Here is a 24,505-nt window from a genome sequence, read left to right on the forward strand (position 1 = left end):
CGTATTTTCTATACCAAGAAAGTGACAGGATGAAAATCACTGTTTTCTGTTACAAACTTTCACGTAGCATCTTTAGGTTATAAAAACATAAAAATTCAAATCCATAATTAGATATTCAAAGATTTATTATAAAAAACTATTTTTACACAAAATGCAACAAATCCATGACAAGTTTTTTTTTCCCCAAAATTCTATAAAACGATTGAATCAATAAAAAATGGCATTTATATTTGCCATGTTATATTCATTTTGTTGACTAGTGGTATACACTGATTAAAAAAAAACATTAAATGGCATTAATCAAAACACTTACTTTGTCATTAAGAACACTCTCATTGCTGCTGTCATTCTTGGGACGTCAATGCTGAACTTTTTAGAAAGCGATCAGCTGTAACATGATCGATTTTTGTGGGCTTCGAGTAAAATATTATAATCGAGTATCGAGCATATATTATTATTGAGTAAAAGTATTATTTTGTTTGTTTATTGTCGATTGCGAAGTACAAAGTAGATGAGAAAAACTAGGACACTGTATGTATTCAACGCATCGCCATTGTTGTTTTCAGTGCGTGGAATGGTGCGCTGTGATTTGTTGAGCAGATTTATTGCATTCTACAGAAAAAGAGGAGTAGCGTTTATCACGTTTTGGGAAAAAGGGAGAAAAGATGACAGAATAACACGATATTGGATTTTCATTTTGCGTGAAATTAAGAATTTATTTTTTAATACTGACCTGATACAATACTACGGAGCCCCTAAGGGGACATGGAGCAAAAATTAAATAAAGTTTAGTTTTGCGTGCGCACATAAATATATTGTGTGCGCATGTGAAACTATCGTGCGGTGACGTGAAACTTTTACGTGCGCACACGAAAGTTGCACGTGCGCACGCGAAAGTCGCACATGTGCATGCGAAAGTTTCACGTGACCATGTGAAACTAAACCTTAAAAATTAATTCTGCACATGAAGGTTTTGCGTGAGCACATGAAATTAAACTCGATTTTTTTACTCCAATGTCACCTTAGGGGCTCGGTACAATACTGATAGTAAATCTTTTTTTTAATGCCGTTTATAATGTTTTGGAACCAAACTCTTCATATATATATTATTTAGATACATTATATATTGTGTAAAGTACTAACAAGGTTTATTTTTGATTCATATAATTTGATCTAAAGGGGCTATTTTGTTTCAGTTTTTCATATATAACAAAAGTACAAGAATTGTATGTATAAATGTTTGGCATTTTATTAAATATTGATCTGTTTCATTGACTACTTGCCTTTGCGCTTTTTGAGTGCATTTTATTTTGAGTAATATAATATTATTACCCGTTTTCACCTGACATCGTAAAGTGAGACTTTAATGCAAAAGACAGAGTATTACTAACTAATCCAAAATATATTCAAGCCCTCTGCACTAGACTTAAAGTGATCTAATTTGAGAACATACAGTACGCAAAAACCCAGAAAAGTTTGCCCTTGGGGGCAACATCATAACCTTGGCCGTGCTGCAGAGGAGGCCTAGATTTCTCCAGCACCTCAAGAAGGTGCGATGAGAGCTAAATACATCACATTGGAAGATCAGTCTGCTGACACAGCAATCCAGCACACACACACACACACACACACACACACACACACACACACACACACACACACACACACACACACACACACACACAGTGCTGTGGTTACAGGCTCTTTTTGGACCCCAGCAGGACACCTTATAGCAGCATTGCTGAGCAGAGTGGTGGAGTGCGAGTGCCTTTGACTCAGTGTCCTTAGCCTTCAGCCACTTTTCCTCAATTTGTACCACTCTTTTACATCTCCCTCACTTCATCTTTCTTTCTCTGTTTTTCCTTCGGTGTGTGAAGCTGTTAACTTTTAATGAAGGAATATGTAACAGCTATAACATATGACTCCATTTAGATTCAAAGGACTTTAATTAAAATAATCTCTTCAAATATTCATTATGTTTAGCCCCCTGAGGCACGGGCGAAATACATTTCCTGTGCCATAAATGAGTTTAATCTTCAAAAGCTTGCTTAATTTGAAATAGAAAAAAGGAACTAATTTCAGACGAGAGGGAGGGTCGGGTATAATTTGTCAAAACAAATTATGCTCATTTTTCTGCTGTAACGCAGAACAGCATTATCAATTAATTACACATGCTTGCACGCACAAAAATGCACATTTAGATCTTAAAGGAATGATGTAAGATTTTCAAAGACGAATGTAATATATTCATGTACTCCATGAATCCTATAGTTGGCTCAGAAAGTGACACTGAGATCTATCAATGATCATGTTCCATTTAGAAGAACAAATCGCTGTGTATGAACTGGTGGATCCTCCACCAGAGAGAGAGAGAGAGACTTAGTGGTGTGGACGACAGTGAATGGCTTTAGCAGTGGCTATGTATCCGTCGACCAGCTGATTTACTGTAGGTGCAGTGAAATATAACTCTCTAAGTCCATTCTGCTCTGCAGAAGTGAGAAGAAGTTTTATCGTGCAACAGGGCCTCCACACCCAGGCCAAATAAATCAGGATAACGGCCACTTAAGAGCCCTCCCCTGTGTTCACCTTCTTTTTTACGCCCGCATACTTTAACAATCGCCAGCAAACACGCTATTATGACCTAAAATACCATGGAGGAGGAAGAAAGAGACATGAAAAGTATTGAAGAAGGAGTTGAGAAAATAGATAAATCAAAAAACGGTAACCGAGGTCTTCGCAGAATTAATGATACTAGGAGAAATATAAACAGACAGGAATACTTTTGGAAATAGTTATGGCACCGTAATGGCATGCAAAGCGCACATTTTAAAATCCCACTTAACGGTAAAATCCCACTTTGCTTTTCAGACGTTCAGGGCCAAGAAGAATGGGTGTATTTGAGCGGTGCAGGTTTTTCTCAAAAATGTGATCGAATAGTTCCACCGCCAGAGGCTCGGCACAAATCTCTCTCCTGCGCGCTCAGACATCCCTCTTAAAGCTTAAGAGAGCGCTTGGAACGGGAAAATAAAAACAATTCTAACCTTGCACTTCAAGAGCTCTCTGGCCCGACTAATAAGAGACATTAATAACTGATTTATTTAAGGTAGGGAAAAGGAGATGTAATTTAAAAAGAGACGTGAGTTTTCCAGGAGAAGCACAACTCCTCTGAGACCATTTAGAGCTCGGGCAGACGGCGATACTTTTCGGTTAAATGCTTCAAAGGAAATGTTTACACACAGTCATGAGTCAGAAAGACAAAAAGAAGTGCTTAGGGTTATATACGGTATGTTAGCAATAACCGGGGCTTGAAAATGTATATATCTTTAAATAGTTATATAAACATAGTATACCACCTACAGACTATAATGATTAGAATGCTGGTGTTTGTTGGAATTTGCCTTAACAGATAAAATTTGGAGAAAGAAGATTCCGGTTGTTAAGTACTGATGCACTAAAGGGACTACGGATGAAAATTTGCCAATACTTGCAAAATCTGGCACATTTTACATATCCATGTATTATTAAATGTGCGCTGTACCTTAATTAAATAAATCAATAAAATGAAAACGTAACACCAACACCAGGTCCAAGCCACTGCTCGCTTCATGTGAAATAACAATCTCAAGAAGCGTTTATAAGCTATATTTTTATAAACTTGCAGTGTACAGTAGATTCTCCAAGCTCACAACGTCCCAACAATACTTTAACAATTCATAAAAGATTATTCCGTTTCTGGCATAAAGGGATTTTAGTATGGAGATAAAAGTCAGGATCGCAATTTTTTAGTAGTTTTACACAGCACTGTTTGTTTTAGTATAGTTAGTTTTTTTGCTTAAGGCGTTAGATGGAGCGTTTGGAAAGTTGTGCCTTGTGACGTCAGACTTAACAAGCAGACAGCGAATTATCAAAGTTGCATTCTGTAATTTTTTCTTTTATTAAAAAAATAAAACCAAGTTATTTTCTTTACGTTATTTCAAGTCAAAAGAAGTCAAAATCATATCTGACAGCTTAAATAATAAACCATTATTATAAGATTTCCATTAAGAATGTTTATTTCAGTTAATTTTCCCGACCAACAACTGATAAGATTGTAATATTAAATTGCCATTGAGTAAAAATACAGTTAATGGTAAAAAACAATATAAATATTTTATTTAATATGAATGTGGAAACGGCAGCAACATATCAACAACAGAACCAGGATTCATACATTATCAAATTTTTACACAACATTACATTATCAAAGAGCACGCGATCAGTCCAAAGGATTAATATACAAAGAGGGCGGATTGTCTCATTTTCATCTACCACAGTGGCCATTTCTAAAGCAGGACACATTTTAAAAAGTTTTGCTTTTGAGTCTTCTTTCTCTGTTTGGGCAAAAGAGTGATGTTTACAGTCAGGGTCTAGGACAGAGGGGTTTAGCGAAAATCTGTCCGAATGTGCACGAGACACAGATGGACCGCATCATCTTGCGCATACGTGCAGCTTTCAAACCATACTCAAGCATGGACACATATGCAGTACAGTACATATTATTTCTCAGACAAATAATTTCTTTACCAGACCATCAGGGCAGCAATAATTTGCTTCATTTACAGGCCATTCACAAATTAAGGATAAAAAAGTGACAAAATGTCTGTAGGCATATGTTGACACACACAGTGCGTTAATTAACAATTTTTTTTCTTTTAAAGGATTAGTCCATTTTCCTAAAAGAAAAATCCAGATAATTTACTCACCACCATGTCATCCAAAATGTTGATGTCTTTCTTTGTTCAATCCAGAAGAAATTATGTTTTTGAGGAAAACATTGCAGGATTTTTCTCATTTTAATGGACTTTAATAGACACCAACAATTAATACTTAACTCAACACTTAACAGTTTTTTTCAACGGCGTTTCAAAGGACTATAAACAATCCCAAACGATGCATAAGGGTCTTATCTAGCAAAACGATTGTCATTTTTGACAAGAAAAATAAAAAATATGTACTTTTAAACAATAAACTGCCACAAAGACATTAATTAGTATCAGTTGACATACAACAATGTAGGAACGGTCCTCTTTCAAGACACTTGTAAACACTGGGGCGGAGTTTTGTGTTCGTCCTCTGTGACCTCTTGACGTCATGACGTATTGCGTGGGGCAGCTGGCGTATCACCACCGGATCTACATGACGAGAAGTTGTGCTTTAATAGTGTAAATTTGTTATTTTTCTTGTCAAAAATGACAATCGTTTTGCAAGATAAGACCCTTATGCCTCGTTTGGGATTGTTTATAGTCCTTTGAAACTCCGTTGAAAAAAACTGTTACGTGTTGAGTTAAGTATTAAATGTTGGGCTCTATTAAAGTCCATTAAAATTAGACAAATCCTGGAATGTTTTCCTCAAAAAACATAATTTCTTCTCAACTGAACAAAGAAAGACATCAACATTTTGGATGACGTGGTTGTGAGTAAATTATCTGGATTTTTCTTTGAAGAAAATGGACTAATCCTTTAACTGATAATATTAACCAGTCATAAATTCTTACCTTTAGTTGCACTGAAAAAAATTATTCATTCAATTTACTAATTTTTTTTAAGGTAAGTGGTCACAATCAATTTATAAACAAAAAAATGTGAAATACAAAACAAAACAAAAAACTTTTGTTTAAATGTAGCTTAAAGGAACAGTATGTAGGATTGTGGCCAAAACTGGTATTGCAATAACAAAAATAGTGGCTAAAACTGGTACTGCAATCATACAACTGGTGGCCAATACACAAAATTACAACATAAACATCAGTTGAGGGCTGCAACTCCACTTTTAAAATGACAATATCCTAGCCAAACCACTGTTGTCAGTGATATAAGTATTTTAAATGAAAATTATTTCTTAATGTCTAGTGACATATCAGGGACATTTTATGATTAATTGATATAAATTTCTTACATACTGTTCCTTTAAATAAATTGATTGCAACCACTTACCTTAAAAAATGAGTAAATTTAATTATTTTTTTTTTCAAAATAAAGTTATATCAAAATAAAGTTTTGAATTTCAAAAAAAATTCATTAAGGGGTTTTCCAGGCAGTCTTGTTTAAATAAATGTATGGGTGGACCTTCAGAACTTAAAAAACACACAACCCATAAGGGTTTTTCATATTAACATGTAACCTAATAAAAAAATCGGTAACAGTTAAAGTAAGGTAAAAGGGTAACACTTTATTATAATGTTCATTAATTAACATTAGTTAACTACATTAAAAAGTAAACATGAACGTAAAAGTAAGGTTGTATTAGTGAACATTAGTAAATGCATTAACTAACATGAACAAACAATGAATAATAAAGTTTCTTAGCGTATTAATTAATGTTAATATTAGTTAATGTCAATACAGTTATTCATGCTAGTTCATGGTGTATTATTATTTAATTTAATGCTGTAGATGTATTCTTTGTTCATGATAGCATTATGCATTAACTGATACACAACCTTACCGAGCCCCTAAGGTGACATTGGAGTAAAAAAATCTAAAGTTTAGTTTCATGTGTGCACGCGAAACCATCATGTTCAGACTTTTTTTTTTAAACTTTAGTTTCGCGTGCGCACATAAACAGGAACGTAAATCTATCCCATGAGCACATAAATATATAGTGTGCGCACGTGAAACTAGCGCGTGCCCACGTGAATCTATGCGCAATAGATTCACGTGGGCACGCGCTAGTTTCACATGCGCACGCGCAAGTGTTACCAAAAAATCTCACGTTTTCGTTTAGATAACCAGTTTCCTGAAGATTGTTAATATTTCCTCCATTTGTAAATAAATTAACACACAAACAAATGCATGTGCCACAACAACTTCGACAAAACTCAGGCCTAAAAATCTCAGCAGACATATATCCACTTAAACAACAGTAAGAAACGACTGGTACAAGAGAGGGAGCTGCATTCCCTCCATATTAAGCAGTCTGTCTGTGAACAGATTTCGCTCTATCTAAGCAGCAGAGAGCTGTTTGAATGTGATAGTTTCCTCCATGTAAATAGCCACTCCATCATCCTGGCTTCCAGTGTTCATTAATTAAAATGATTACCAAAGGCACAGTGCCGATTCAAGGGGCTCCTCACCTGTCAGTCTCTGCGAGAGCAGAGATACAGAGAAGATCAATCTGTCTGCAATACAACACCACGCTGGCCACAGCAATTAGTCGAGCAGCTGGAAACACGTTCGCAGGTTTCGCCGCCGTCCAGACACTGTGACAATACAGGCCTAATGAAGGCGAAGGATATGTGCGCGCAATCCGGCCGTCATCAATCCCAGCAGCCGAATCAGCGAGCGCATTCCACAAAGCAAGTGTTTTCATAGCAATAATGAATTATTCATCCATCTATTCATCCTGCAGGGGGATTTCTAATAGGAATTGTGCTAGTGCCTTCTCAAGACAACAACAATTACAAAACACAATAGGCCTTCGGATCGGCCCGCGCAGCATAGGCGCAATTAGTAATTAGTACGCTCGTAAAAAAGCCATGACGGAAACAGACCCTTAAATGGCAGCGGGGTGTCTAAATGGTCTTAATGCATATACCGAAAGCAACACTTGAGACCTTCCTCCAAACACACCTAATATATACCACATTTAGCGAGAATTTAACACGAGCATGGACTTTTATAAGTGCCTGTAAGATGTAATTGAGGTCTTTCTTCTCACCCAGCACCAGTATAAGCGCTGGGTCGTCGGCTGTAAATCTGAACCGGTTTACCAACAGAGAAGATAAACGGGTGGCTGAGCGTAATGCGGTTTAATACAGATGGCGATCCATTCAGTTAACGAATAAGGGAAATGGATTGGGGAGCAAGCGGTAAACAGTGGGACAGGACGAATCAACAGAGAAGAGGGTCATGTTTTATAATCTCCTCTTTAAAGCTTCAATTGCGCTCCTAAATTGTAGGTTTGCATAAAACAAGCCACACTTCAAGTCTACTTGACTCAAGGGAGGTGTCATAATAAACAAAGCATTTAATTGGGCCATGTGTTAAGAATTTCAGCATGTGTGTGTGTGTATGAGGGATTAATGAGGTGTTTTTTAGAAGTTGCTGTAACAGAGAGGTTGGCTTGAGCTGACACACTTCAGAAAAAGCATTGGGTCTCACACTCCCTGCGAGGGTTTTACTGCAAACACCGGACCTAGATTACACACGGGAACAACTATACCCACATATGCCCACTCAAGAAAAACAAGCCTGGAGGCTTGAGAACGTCTGGATGCACACCTGTGAAAAGTGTTTAGCAAGATTACTGCAAAATCAAATACAATTAATGAGCAGACATTTAATTAGTTGTAAAAAAAAGTCTGTATATATACACACAAGATGCTATGAATTAAAAAAATCTTAATTTTACTAGTGTTTTTTTAAATATATATCTTCTCAGGTTCTCAGGGTTTGTGTGTGTTTATTTGCAACTTGGGGGGCATTTCTACTTCCTTTCATCTCTGACTGACTGAGACATTTGTGTTCACAACCTGCATGACTGAGACAAATTTTGATAAAAAACTGAGATTACCCCTTTTACTTATTCTCTTATATACTTCATACACCAGAAACGGTTTTTTATCTTTAATTTATATATTTTTTACTCTCAGAAAAAAGGTACAACAAGGTTTAAATGTTGTCACTGGAACGGTACCTTTTAAAAAAGATCTAAATACTGTATGTGCCTCTTTGAGTAGGGCTGCACAATATTGAGAAAATATACTGTTGAAGTAGAACAATATTTCTTGTGACATATTTATCTAGAGAAATGCTATTTTATTAGATCTTTTTATAAAAATCCTTTAAATATGTAATTATCATACTGAAAAAACAGGTTATACATATTCTTCTAATGTAATTAAATCTAATTCAGGGAAAAAAATATTCAGATGTACCATTTTTTTAGGCACAAGTTTTCACTGTAGTTTTCCTCGCACGTCTCTACTCTCGTCATATTTATTTTTCGCTCTCTGCTTTGAGACGCTAGGTTCAGTTTTGCGCCCGTGGTCTAGTATAACAGTACAAGACCTACTTATTTAGTAATGCCCCTTCTGATTGGTCTAATTTGACAGTCTAAGCATGCAACACACAAATGATAGACACATAAAATAAATGTAACTTATCGCAACTATCTGTGATATAGATATCACACATACTGTTATCACGATAACGCAAAATATTTGATGCAGCCCTACTTTTGAGGGACCATTATGTAACTCTAATGCTGCGTTCACACCAGCCGCGGCAGAGGTGTCAAGAGCGAGTGATTTCAATGTTAAGTCAACGTGAAGACACAATGTCACGTGTCAGGAGGTCTCGCAGCGCGAATGAGGGGTTTAGCGAGGTAGCCGCGATTCCGCCTCATTCACGCGTATAGTTTGCGCGAATTGAGCGTTGCCGCGGCAAACACGCGAGTTGAAAAATTTGAACTTTGGCGGAAAAACGCGTCACGTTAACCAATCACCCAGATAGCAATGAGTCGGCGGACCACCGGCGGTGCTCTGGTAGCAGTAAGCGGCATAAGGGCGTAATCGCAAACAGGTCTGACAGCGGACCGCCGCGGCAGCCGCTTTTGCATAAATTAAGCAGTCGGTCCGCCGGCTGCATGCTGGCGGCATCTCGCAACAAATTAGAGTGACGTATTCGGCTGCAAAAGTTTCATCCCCGCCAGCGGGACGCACCTATAGCCGACAGCTTGGGGCTGGCGGCATAAAGAAGCCATGCGGATATTTTTTGCTATCTGGGCAGGAGCTTGCTCTAGTAGTGACGTGATTACAAGAAGCGAGCAGTCACAGAAGCCCCTCCCATGATGCGAATTTCCGCGTGAATATCTCGATGACTAGAATTTCACGCACAAATGAAGCAAGTAAACTCAAAATGTTCAAGCGGCAAACTAGACGCGGTAGACGCAAATTTGACGCCTCAAATGCGGCTGGTGTGAACCCTTGGAAAGGAACCAATATGCACCTTTTAGGTAAAAGTGTACTTTTTGAAAAGGTACTGCCCTAGTGACAACTTTTGCCATCCAAACACAGTCCAGACGTCTAGGTTAAAACCGAGGGGCAACCTTCCAATCTCTATGATGAAACCAATACAGAAGTGATTGAAACTGCAATTCATCGACCGTCCGCTAGAGTCTGACTCCAAAAAAAAGTCAATTCCCGTAGACCCCCCATGTTAAAATGCCCATCTTTAGAGCTGAAAAAATATCTTTACAGCCTGGTACAAAAATGTTGCCCTACATAACAACTGTGAGGGGGTGAATTTTTTTGTAATAACTCATCCATTTAAATTATAATAAGTCTTAAAGTTCTGCATAATTAAGGGCGTGACCACTTGAGTTACGGTTGAACAGTCCCTAGATTTGAGCTAGGCGTGCGTGGTTTCAGCAACCAGCCATCTCAGCTTCACCCACGTCCTGCCTCTTTACCCATTTTCGGATATCCGCGAGTGATGCGTGGCCAAGATGGCGAAGGCAGGTACCGCTTATTATTGGCTTCAAAAACGATTTTCAGAAACCTATGGGTGACGTCACGCACACTACGTCCATATCTTTTTACAGTGTATGGGCAGTCAGAGAAAATTTTATAGACATCTAAACATAGCCCCAAAATAATGAAATAAAAGAAATAAAACCAAACACCTTGTAATCACTATTGACTTTGCTTACATGGTGGAATATCATACATCCACAAAAGCCAGGCCAAAACGATTGAAACAAATTAAGTTAATTTTGGCCAAAAGTGGGTACTCACTGCTGGACTATATGGGGTGTGTAGTTAACCTAGACGCTATCGCTTGCTGGGAAATACTCAAGCAACTTATAAGCATCTGTGTAGCCAGTTTATGGATTGAAACTCATTAAAAGAATATTGAAAGCGGCTATAAGAACGCAACATCATTTACCAAGAGCCCAAAATTCTCCACCAAGAATGATGATGGTTTCTATCATCTCTAACTGTCTAGCATTTCAAAGCAATGTGTATGTGCAGGCGTGTGTATTTTGGCCTGATATTACACTTGAGTTCATTTCTGGCGCTAAGATTATGTAAATGACAATGATGTGACCTTTAGCATTACAAACAGAGCAGACAGGGCACAAGTTTCATACATCACTCCAGCACGAGGCACTTTAGAGACGACTCGCGCTCATTTATAACCTTTTCCTGTGGATTAATGCGGTTACAGTCGGCGTGAACATATCTCTCTTTGTGGCTTTTTCATTAATGCCTACGATTGCCGCCGCTCAAATTGCTCTTTCTCGCGGAGATTATTTTGTACGATTTGCATAAACCATGTGTTTATGAAAACTGAATGGATGAATTGTGTATTTGTCACGCAGAAGAAGGGCAAGTGAGGGTCTCTCCGTCAAAATGCTGGCGGTTGCAAGCGGCCTGAAATTAATCTGAGAGGGGGAATCAGAGTGACTGTCTCTGATTAAGGTGGCGATGTCCTATGCAGAGCAAAAGAAATAATCTGTGATACTCAGTGATGGTGGATGTTAATGTCTTCTCTAAAGGTAGACAAGGGGTCAAGAGCAGCACATGATCATAAAATGAGTGACAGAGAGCCTGTGTAACATGCTGGGAGAAAAACAAATGGCTTTACTTTGCATTTTGCTCCTTTGTATTTATTCACACCATTCTTACTGTGGTCATTTCATTTGCATTTTATACATTCATCAGAGTTCAAGGTTCTTTCTACAATTACTTGCAGGATCCTAAAGGAGTCCAATGGTAATGAACTGTTCATATTCTCAGTCAACAAATATTATGGTATACCTGTACATTGCTTTAAAATTTTGTGGAAACAAGTTTTATACGCTAATGTTACTCTGCTTGGATGTTAAGTATTATACAGTGCATGTTTTAGAAGGATATCTTGACGTAAATCCAATATAATATACTTATCTATATTATCAGTTGTGCATAAAGACCTTCCATAATAAACTGTATTGTTTTTATTACCTTATAATTAGTCGTTTTCATCTACATACACCACGGGTCCCCTTAGATGGAAGTCGGCATCATGTTTCTACAGTAGCCCTAAAAAGACAAACTGTTCTATAGAGCGTGATATGACATGTTTGAGAGATGCCATGTTTGTCCTGTGGCGGCTACAGTAGCTTCACTATGCGTTTCGAAACTGAAGGACTGAGCCGATGGTTACAAATCTATCTAATAAAATCTAAAATGTAAACCCAAGGATTACTTTTTTCAATAATTACCCTCATGTCGTCTTCATCTTCAGAATACAAATGAAGATATTTCCCCACATGAGCCCCCATACACAGCAATGCAACTACCAACTTTCTAGGCCAAGAACCCAGCCGTTTTTAGATTGTATCAAGATGCTTGAATATAACACATACAATCTAAAAATGGCTGGGTTCATTTTGACCCATAATGGGTAAATATTGGACAGAACACACTGCTGGGTTAGAATTGACCCAATGCTGGGTTGTTTTAACCCAACTGCTGGGTTATTATACCCCATGGTTGCATAATAACAACCTAACATTAAGTCATTTTTAATTCAGCATGTGTTCTGTCCAATATTTAAAATATTCAAAAATAACCTAGCCATTTGTAGTGTGTACACTGTAAAAACATTCCGTAGAAATTACAGTGTTATTGCAGCTGGGTTGCCGGTAATTTACCGTAGAATTAAATGTATGTTATTTACTGGCAAGAGTTTGTTCAAAGTTAAATAAATTTTAAATATTAACAAGTCTTTATCTTTACAGAATAAAACTATACAATAACAGCCTCATGCAAAGCATTCTGGGAACCAGAAATCATCATCAACCTTTTTCTGTTTTTTGCTTCAGATTTTGTTTCCCAGAATGTTTTGCATGATGCTGTTTTTTTAGTTTTACTCTGTAAAGACAAAGACTTGTAAATGTTATATGTTAATTTAACTTTGAACAAAATGTTGCCAGTGGAGGACATACATTTGAGTCTACGGTGGGTTGCCGGCAACCCAGCTGCAATTTCTGCGGAATTTTTTTACAGTGTAGTTTTAATTTGTTTACATTTTTTTTGCTACATTGGCCTGGATTTGCAAAAATCTACACTGACTTTTATCAACCAGTTTCTACAACCTGTTTATAAAGCTCAATTTTTTCTTGACTTACAGGCTGGTTTTCTTCATTAGTATTATTATTTAGATATTATTTTCTTAATATGTTTTTCTAAAACTTTTCTTTGGTTATGTCTTTTCTTGTCAAGGTCACCAAAAGGGCCAAGACAGCCACTAAATACATAGTGACTGCTACAGTTCAGTGTAGAAAGACAAAAATGTTGAAAGAAGGGAGACATAGAACAAAACACCCAGTGAGAGGGAACGCCTTAGAAGGGTAAAAGAAAAATAAAGAAAGTGAAAGAGAATTATGACAGAGGATGGGTAACTGATGCCCCATCATGTTTTGGAGCGGTAGCGCAAATTTTATGTGTCCTCTCTTTCTGCTTTCGCTGCAAAAGCAAACCGCTGGGTCACAAAGATAAAGGAGATTTTTTGGTAAATGGTGAAAGTGTTGAAATAAATGACCCGACTGGAGCCGCGTGTAATTACTGCGGTCCAGAGAGTTACAATCTATCACAGTGGTGAGGAGGTGACAGAGTGCTAAAGGGTTAGTCAAAGGAGATAGCCTCTGACTAACTACTGCACCCGGGCAATCGATACTTTCCTGATGTTTTTCCCGGGGAGACACGAAGAGGGAGTGGGGCGAGAAAAGCCCTTAAAACTTCCCCGAATGGCTTTTCATTCAAATATTGATCAGGGCCTCCTATCGTGACCTCGCCCTGTCACGGCAGTATACTTTCTTAAGGGCATATGAAACTCATAAATCTGAGTTGCTACAAAGAAGTGTGTGTGTAATGCTGGAGCAGGGGCCTATTCGGTACTTTATAAAGGGACGTTCCATTATATGAGCTCCTCAGAGGGGATGATGGGAAGGCTTAAGGGATAGATAAGAGCACCTCAGTGTCCCCCACGTCAGCCCTGGGCCAAAGCTGAAGATAAAACGCATACAGCAAGGGAGACACATGGAAATGCTGACTTCTGGAAACTTGAAAAGAAAGAAAAAATGCAAACAAGCCATGATAGATAATTTAAAATCAAAGACGCTCACATGTAACCAATTACAGACTATTAGACGTAAGTATGTGGCCCGTTTGCATTTCTTTTTCCAAATAATGCAACATTTCTTCCATTTGTAATCCATTTGGCATTTGTCTATCATCTTTACCAGAGCTAGTGAACAACATCAACTAGCACTAGCCAGCAGCAAAACTAACCTGGACTACAATGAAAATTTCTACACTGTAAAAAAGTTTTTTTACTCAACTTGAGTTAACTCATATTATTAAGTTGAATTAACTCAAAATTTTAGTGCAACCCGGCAACTCACTTTTTTAAGGTTGAACAACAAATCTTTTCTTAAAGAGCACCTATTGTCCCATTCACGATTTTACATTTCCTTTGGTGTGTACGTGTGTACATGTTAACAATATGCAAAAGGTGCAAACCCCAAAGTAAATGATGAAGCGAGTTATCATCTCCAACGTAAATCTCTTTTCTTGGACTACAACAAACACACAACAGGCAACAGTTTACTTCCTGGGATTGGTGATGTAGAGAAGACCGACATTATCATGATTCCTCATGCTTTGGAATCACATCCTATAAGTTAACTCCCGTTGGCATTGCATTGTGACCGAATCTTTCAAACATGGTAAGGAGCGTCACATTTCCGGCTGACGTCAGATGTATTCAGGCCAATCACAACAGACAGATTAGCTGGCCAATCAGGGACACAGCGCTTTTCAAATCAATGAGTTTTGTACAAAATCTGTGCGTTTCAGGAAGAGAGTGAAATCTGGCACTACAAAAATGTATGGTATGTGGAAAATAATGTGTTTTTAACCATAAACCCCCATAAAAATAACATTGTTTTTAGCAATAAAATAGGTGCCCTTTAAAGTGTATCAGTACACTCTATATAAAAGGTGGGTTATTTTTAACCCATGGTTGGAATAAAATGGGACAAATTAACCCCTTAAATCTTCGGTTAAGACAATCCAGCATATGCTAATTTATAATCCAACTTTTGGCTTTGTCCCATTTTGACTTAACCATGGGTAGAAAATAACCCAGCATTTTTTTAAATGTGTACGCATCACACAAATAACAATTGCAGTATTGCAATTGACCAAAAATCATCAGTGTTAAACGTCAGCACTGTTTCTATACGTCCAGCGGAGCACTTGAAGTGATTGCTGAACTCTGGGAGTTCTGGAGTATGTGGAGTCTGTCATGCTAACATATGGACAACATCAGCTCTACAGGAGCCATTAATATGTCCTTCTCTGACACTTTGTTACTATTTCTTACAGTCCGGGCCACTGTAGTGTATATACAGTCAAAGCTAAATGTTTTCATTAGGACATATTTTAATCCAATTCCATAACGCAAAAGAACCCAGCGGCGAGAAGCCATATTCACATCATTTACGCAATATATCTCGAGGAATCTGCACTTGTCAAACGTTCACATGCTCTCTGGAGATTCACCGACTGGGAAGACATCATGAAATGTCAAGATGAAGGCATGGCAATCGGGACTACGCGAAAACCTCAGAAAAACAAGAGTGTGCTGCGAGTCTCCCGTGGGTGATGGATTTTCTACATAACTAATCCATGTTTACAGCTAACGTCTCGCACAGGAGTTTTCGCCTCTAGGTGCGATGTGCAGCTTGCGGTCTAACTAGTTTTGTTTGAAAGAGTTTGGGATTCCATGGGAGAAAAAGCCATTTGTTTCCATCAAGGATGAAGGAGGGAGGGTAAAAACAGAGAAAAGCGAATAGAACAGCTGTTCTCTCTCTCTCTCTCTCTGGCCCACAGTCATGTGGGATGTTTGTACATGGTTTCTCAAGTGTTTATAGCCAAACCAAGCCATTAATGGTACTTGTTAAACAGCTTATGAAGAAATGTAAATAAAAGCAGGACCTGTATATGTTATGACAAACCGTAATCCGCTAAGTATTTTTTTCTTATCTTTGCCAGGACCACGTAGGCCAAGTTGATAAAATCATTTATATTTCGTCATGGAACCGCATGTTGTAGATGATTTAATGTAGAGAAGATACTGACACTAGATCAGTGTTTCCCATGGCATTTTTAATTAAACTTGCATAACACGACAATCCAAATCCACATCCAAATCCACATTTAGATTTATGCACTTGGCAGACGGTTTTATTTATAGTGACTACAGTGTAATGTATCAATTTAAAATATTTAAAATCAATTTGTGTGTTCTAAGGATCTCATCAATGTCCTTTGTGCTGCTAACACCAAGCTCTAAGTTAACAGAAATAAAAAAGTTGAAATCTAAAAAACTAAAAAGCTTTTAAAAAACGACACAAGCCATGCAAAAATTCATGATCGCTCAGCTGGAAGCTTTTCGAATGGCTACATCTCTGTTTACTCTTGACTGTGGATGTAGCTTTAGAAAAACGATGGTCAGAAACAACGGAGGCCCTCGAAGTTGACAACGAGAATAACAGGACACTTAAGATCGCTATACACATACCATCTAATAGTACATAACAGCAAGGCATTAAGCATCCATTTCCTACTTTTTAAAGCTCTGGTAGCATTAAGGAGTAAACAGAGGAAATAATAAGACTTCACTGAGCATCATGATCTCCTTTCTGGAAGACATGATGAGAACGGATCACAGAGCTACAGTGGTTCTGCCTCAAAGTCGGTGAAATAGCAGATTTTATAGATATTCGAAGGCTGCGGTCTTCTAAGGACGCGATCTCAGAAGGCGAGCACTCTGCCTTTGACGGTCGCAACCTCCGAAGTCCACAAAAAGAACTGAAATGAGACGGTCTAGCCTTCGGAGGACCCATAAGTTGCGTCACCTGATGCACGCACCCACCGCGTCTGTCAGCATTGACGTAGCCAAGACGTTTCTGACTAATTAAATTAAATATGGAAAAAATATTAATTTATTTTAGAAAAGATTACACGTTTTTTTTACTAACCAACAGCATAGACGGTTTCATCAGACGCACGTGTTGTCGTCGCAGTTACGCGTCTGGTCGGAACTTTACTTCCGGATTCTGTTTGCTTAATGGTCTGACCAGTGGCTTAAATGAACTCTGCAACAAATACCTTGCGGATATAAATCAGAAGATTTGTAGTTAACATTGTATACATTATAGTACACATTTTACACAGCAATGTTATCCGAGTGTTGTTTTTTATACGCTTTAGCTATGAAATATATGAACTAAGGTAATCTACTTGTTGTTTATTTTGCTTGAACTCAGAAGTAAACTACTCTAAAAAAAACTGTGTTATTGATTCTTAGCGAAGTTTACCAGAAGTTACGCGTGTTCCACGAAAGCCTTTGTTTATGATTTTACTGCTGAAACCATCTATATCAAATGAATCCACCGTAGAAATATATGCAATATACACAGAATAATATTATTACAAAACATAACCTATAATACTAAAAAAGTGACTTTTTCTGCTAAATACACACTTTTATTTAATATGGGTTTTAATTGTTTATTTTAAAATATCCAGCCGTTACAGCCGCGCAATAAACCTTGGGATAGCATCGGCTCCATTCGTTCCATCCTTAGCAGCACAGAGAAATAAGGACGCATTTTGAGGCTTCATTTTAAGCAACACTCGCTTAAATTTGCTGTGACGCAATTGGTCCTATGCAGGGTTCACACCAGACACGGTAGAAGCGGCAAGCGCGAGTAATTAACATGTTAAGTCAATGCAAAGACACAAATTGGCATCCTGCGGCACGGTAGGCACGTAAGCCGCGGCACGGTACGCTTATAAAGCGCAGCGCGTATGTTGCAGAACGTGTAGCGTGGATGGCGCGTATCGCGTGAATTGAGCGTTGCCACGGGAAACGCGCGAGTTGAAAGATTTGAACTTTGCCAGATTTCCACGGCACGTTAACCAATCAGGACCTTGCTGTAGTAGTTACATAATTACAGGAAGCGAGCAGAGTCTCAGCGGAGTCGCAGAAGCCCCTCCCATGATGTGAATTTCCGCGTGAATGACTACTTTTCATGAGCGAATGAAGCGAGTAAACTCAACTGTTTATAGCGCGTTTTTGCCGCCTCTACCGTGGCTGGTGTAAATGCCATTAGAAAAGGTCCTTCGAAGGTTGCAGCCTTTAAATTGAGACACAGCTATAGATTATACTGTATACTTTATGTATAATTAAATGGATAGTTTACGCATTGTTCTAGCATGTACGAGTTTCTTTATTTTGTTGAACACAAAAAAAGATATTCTGATAAGTGATGGTAAGCACATACATTACAGTAGTTGACGGTACCCATTGACTTCCATAGTATTTGCTTTTCCTACTCTGTAAGTCGATGGGTACCATCAACTGTGTGGTTACCATTGTTTATCAAAATAGCTTATTTTGTGTTCAACCGAATAAAGAAACTCATACAGGTTTTGAACAACATGCGGGAGAGCTATCCCTTTAAAGCATGCTACAGATATGTTAGTTAACATGAAACAGTGATATCTGTACTGAGCCACAAGTGAAATTTTTTTTTTGCTACTTTTATAAATGTTACTGTCACACCACAAAACCATTTAAGTTAACACACAGACACACACACACACACACACACACACACACACACACACACACACAGACACACACACACACACACACACACACACGTGTTTGTGTGTGGGCTAACTTTGTCCATAACTTCCCTCTCATATGTAAACATAGGACATTAACTGCAGTACTTTAAACAGTATATATATAAACTCATGACAAACAATCAATCCCCATCCAAAAGGCATTTTAAAATATTGTAAAATGAGCAGCTAACACGAAAGACTATTGGAAAGTCGGTATGTACTGCAATGTAAAATTCTCAACTTCATCTAAAACTTAAATAGACGGCACTTTGCACATTCTTTTAGAATAAGAGCACAGCTTTCATGTCCTCATATTATTTAAGAGAATACATGCAATATTTGTACTCAATATTTAGTAATAAATGCATTTGAAAATGGTAAAAATACATACAAATATTTTTATCTACATTTACATAATAGTCAATACGTGTAACAGTAATCAGTAACAATACAATGCACATAACCTACTTTAGTATTCAGTAAACTGCACTGTAGTCACACACACACAGTGTATTTCGGTAAAATGAGGTCTGTGGATGAGAGCCAGAGCACGGCAGGCTACATGCGTGATGGCGTGTGGTGGGATAGAGGTGACGGAGTGCTAGTGTAGATTTGGAGAGCGGTACAGCAGGGTGCTCTCATAACAGCCTGAGCATCATTAACCAGTAGGGATGATGTATGACTTATATTACCTGCACCAAATGTGATGATATTAATGAAGCATTTCAAATGGTACCAAACGAGAGCCTCATGTGAGTGCGTGTGTGTGAAAGAGAGAGGAGCATCTTTAAATGACTGAGGGGGAGAAGCTTTGTGCAAAATCTATTGTGACATTTCATAGAATTTAAGACTCCCAAGAGAAAAGAATTGTTTGTGTGCGTATATATGTAGACGTTCATGAGAGAGAAAGATGTGTCCTTATTTTTAAAACATTGCATTCCTAATATTAGGATGTTTAAATAGCTGTCAATTTAGTGAAATAATTCTTCTATTTTTATGATTTCGAATCCATTAGAAAGATGTTTTTGCAAGTCCGCAGAAAGTCCAGTGGCAACTAAAGGCGACGTATATAAAATCGTTAAAAAACAATAGTTTACATTTGTAATACTGTGCATAAAAATATAATATTCAATGTGCAGATCTATACATGTAATTCACAAGCAAAACTAAACAGAAACGCATTTTTTTAATTTGTTTACTATTTTTATCCAGAGTATCTACTGAGAATTTCTAAACATGTTACAGTACACACTGCTCCTGATGGCCCTGGCGCGGGATGACAAAGCACAGGATAAAATAGTAATGCTAATATTGATAGTTTGTCCATTACAGGTCAGCTAACTGTCCTCCGGAACAGTTACAAAGCTGTTAGTTTCGATTTCACAAGGCCGATCAATACGTGGGCATACTGTTTCAATTTTGCCTGCATTGATTTTCTCTATAACACCACAGCCCTGCAGCATTCATCTCTCTGAAAGAAGGGAAGATTTGATTTACTGAAGAAAAATTGGAGTGCGCATCACAAAGGTTTCTGCCGGCGTGGGCTCGTGACACAGAAAAGATGGATGTCCCCAGGCAGGGGTACCTTCAGCCCCGAGGAGCTCCATTAGAGATCACTGGAGCTGCTGCTGAAAATGACTCGCATTAGAGGAGGAGAGAATAAGGGAGAGAGAGGTTGTGATGGTGGTATAAGATGGAAAAGGATGAGAAAGGAGATAAGAGAAAGAAAGGATGACCAAAGAAATATGTGTACATACCTTAAAAATGCAAGGTTGTTTATGCATCACTGGTGAAACAGAATTATTTCTGCCAACACTTTACAATAAAAATGGAAATATACCATATTTTCCGGACTATAAGCCGCACCGGAGTATAAGCCGCATTATTAAAAAATGCGTCATTAAGATGAAATAACATATATAAAAGTCACAGTGGACTATAAGTCGCGTTAATTTAGAAAATTATTTCACAAAATCCAAGCCGAAGAACGGACATTTAATCTGGAAAGGCAAGTTATTCAACTAAATAATAGCAGACAGAACAGCAGGCTGAATAGATGTCTGTACCTGTACGTTAAAGTAATATTATCAGTTATTTAAACAATAAACCATAGGATACAGAACTTACCTGGAAGGTTGAAGTCTAAATTAACCAAACAAGCCAAACTAGCATGAAGTTCGCAAACTCGTCACCGCATCACTGAATCCATTGAATTACATAAATACAGGAGCAGCATATAGCAGACTCGCGGCTGTAGATGGTAATGTTGTCTCTTGCCTCATAAATGTCAAAATTAATTCATACTGACTTACAAGGCGCACCTGACTATAAGACGCAGCACCAGCCAAGTAAAAAAAAACGCAGCTTATAGTCCGAAAAATACGGTACACTAAACAAGCATCAATATGAAATAGACGCGGAAAAGTATTTTTCCTATTTCAGAGCATATTTTTTGTAGTTATTGTAATATCAGTAACAGGGTTGAATGGTTGAAACTAGAAAAACACTGAAATTTGAGTAAAAATTAAGGAAAAAAGTCGTATCTTCCTTCCATACTGAAAAAAAGGCTGAAAGAAATTAAATTTAGGACATATTTTAAGGTTATACACATTGTCAAAAATAAAGGTTCAAAGCTGTCAATGGGGGAATACCCTCTAAAAAGGTCCCTATATTTACCATTTAGGTACAAATATGTGCCTTTAGGTACCAATAGGTATCTTTGAACTACCTTTGAAGTACTAATATGCACTCTTTGGGTACAAAGGTGTACCTTTTGAAAGGGTACTGTCCCAGTGACAGCTTTTGTACCTTTTTTTTTTTAAGAGTGTACGATAACAGGGTGGAACACAAAATGTGTTTTTTTTATATTAAAGATGCAGTGTGTAGATTTTAGTGGCATCTAGCAGTGAGATTGTGAATTGCAACCAATGACTTAGTCCACCGTTCACCGAAACGCATAGAGAAGCTAGAGTAGTCGCAACAGGACAAACATGTTGTTGTCTAAAGTACTATTCGAACGGGATTAGTTTTACATAGGGAGGTGGGGTAAAGTAATTTTTATCAGACCTTCTCAGTGATTTTAGTCCAGTCCGAATGCTCCATGTCAGTAATCATTACTGACAATGTCAGCAAAGATTACGGCGACTTTTACCTTCTGTAAAAAGGTCCGGAGAAATTACCTCAGGTAATACTAATCCAGTGCGATTATACCAGCTGTAAATATCCACGTAAATTGCGTCATTTCCTTTTTATTTGCGGGTTTCTTTTAAATATACAAGCGCTTAAAGAAGCATTTACTTGCGTTCTAGGCGGAAAAACAAGTCAGTGGCAAGTCAGTTTCTGAATAACACAACACAAACTTTAAAGGCGGAGTCCACGATGTTTGAAAAACGCTTTGGAAAAGGAGACGGGCCGACTTCTAAAACACACTTATAGCCAATCAGCAGTAAGGAGCGTGTCTACTAACTGACATCCTTGCTGGGTTGCGTATGTGTGGGGCAGGTCTATCAACAGAAGGTCCAGATTCTATTGGGGTAGGGGCGTGTTTGTTTAGGTGATTTCAAATATCAAAATTGGCTTTCAAACATCGTGGACTCCGCCTGTAAAAAAAAAGTCAAATTTACTTCTCAGAGGCGCGGAACTGTTTCTGAAACTGACGTTCTCCCCAAACTGAAATTAATCACAGTTTTTTGCGTTTTCCTTGCCTGTTTCATGTTGGTTGCACATCTGATATCAGGAAGCAAGGTAACGTGCACGTAAAGCCGAGAGGTGACGCGCCGCGCAAACGAGTTAGCCCTCCCACTTCTGAAAGTTTTACTGAGATTTCTAATCCCGTCCGAATTTACCATAAATATTACAGACGTCCTGTGATAAAATTACATTACGCCATCTACCCCTGTAAAACTAATCCTGTCCGAATAGGGCTTAAGACAAATTACAGTAGTGACAAAACGCACTCTGTAGAGCAGTTTGTCCATTTAGGGAGAAAAATGCCGGCACAAAATGGTGACTTCCATGTAAGGGGACCCGCAGTGAATGTAGATAAAAAGGTCTCATTCTAAGATAATAAACACATAACAGTTAATTTTGTAAGGTCCTTAAACACCACTGAAAATATAGTTATTATATTGCATTTCTGTCATTAGATCCTTCTAAAAGTTACACACTGTACCTTTAATGAATTGCATATTTCTTAATGTGGTTAATTTTAACTACTTTAGTTCTACGGTAGGTTTATTTTATGTTATTTAATAGTTTATTTAACATCTAATAGTTCTCATGACAAAATCATGAGATTCTGTGTCTTAAAAAAATAATGGAACATCAAACAGGGAAAATGCCAGCTATTCAATTGTAGTTTAAACAACGCAAGCTGTGGTAAACACTGCTTTGTTCATGTTTTACGCTTTGTCTATTCTTTCTTAATTTGCTTTGATCTTCCTCATCTTCTTCCTGACAGCATTCGAGGGCATGGAACCGCTATGCACCAGAGTGAATTTCCATGCTACATTAGTCCTACCATCAGAATGCAATGAAGGAGAATATGAGAGGAAGACTCATTTGTCCTCCGAGACTCCCGCTCCTCCTCTTCCTCCATCATCTTTCTTTTCACACAGCCACTTTACTGGTGTGTCATCTACATGAAAGATCATCTATCTTTTGACCCAAATAAACATGACCGTATCCGACAAAACCAGCCAAAGGAAAGAAAAAAAAATGAACACTGTCAGTCGCCTCATTTGTGGGCACTGTGTTCATTTTGTACGGTTTTGGCAGACGCCGACACCACACGTTCACCTACGCCACCAGACGAAAGGGTGGTAATGGATGGACAGGTGGATGTAGCTGTCTGTCGATCTGAGATCCAATCAAAAAGAGAATAATAAAGAAGGGCCGAGGACTGCACAGAGCAGGACGTCCCAGGTCGGCAAGTGGAGAATGTGTGTGTGTGTACATATGTATTTTTTCCTTTGTTTGCTGGTGTGCAAACCCCTACGGACCCCTCTGACAATACATCCGCAAGCATAAGAGGGCCGGAGCACGTGTGGAATGAAAGAAAGAGAAAAAAATCAACTAGCACCTCGACTCTCCAGAGGAGGGGGCTGCTGTAAGCTGGATATTAAGACACAAATTGCATTCAGGCAGGTCAGTAGGTGTCAGATGATATTAGATGCCTGCCATGAGGAAACAACAACTCCCATCAGCCAGGGAGGAAAATAATATTTTCATTTTCAGCCTTTTATTGAATGGAAACTTTGGGGAATACGTCTTTATGGGGGGAGATGGTGGGCTTGCAAATTTAACACTCCCAACAAAAGGGTGTAATCATGGAAGCCGAATGCCCTTTGAGGGATCTGATTTCATTTTCATGAAGGTGAAAAGAGAGATTTTGCTCTATATGTGTGTTTGTGTGTGTGTGTGTGAGTGTGTGTGTGTGTGTGTGTGTGTGTGTGTGTGTGATCACTCAACACTTCATTGTAGTTGTTTTCGTTTGTTATCTAAAGCGGTTTAAGTGTCGTTTTGTCATTTTTAATGGTTTTACAGCAAAATCAACACAAACAAGTGCACAAGTCCTACCTAATGTACCTTTCACTGATAACATGTACCACACTTTTACCTGTCATTAGTTTTGAAAATAGCAACATATTAATCAAAAATCATCACTAAAATGTGAAAATTCATCTGATTCGCTGATTATCAATCAACTAACCCAAACTGTTGAAAATACATAAATAAATCCTACAGATAAAAATATATATTATCCTGAAGTATAA

At 38.1% G+C, this 24,505-nt stretch overlaps 1 protein-coding gene across 1 annotated transcript in view; it reads right to left on the minus strand.

The window, feature by feature from the left end:
• Positions 1 to 24,505, minus strand: part of lrba (LPS-responsive vesicle trafficking, beach and anchor containing) — a 399,709-nt gene that overhangs the window by 123,420 nt on the left and 251,784 nt on the right. The gene's annotated exons all lie outside the window — the stretch shown is intronic.

Source organism: Misgurnus anguillicaudatus, chromosome 3 (assembly GCF_027580225.2).
Source record: "Misgurnus anguillicaudatus chromosome 3, ASM2758022v2, whole genome shotgun sequence".
NCBI lineage: Eukaryota > Metazoa > Chordata > Actinopteri > Cypriniformes > Cobitidae > Misgurnus > Misgurnus anguillicaudatus.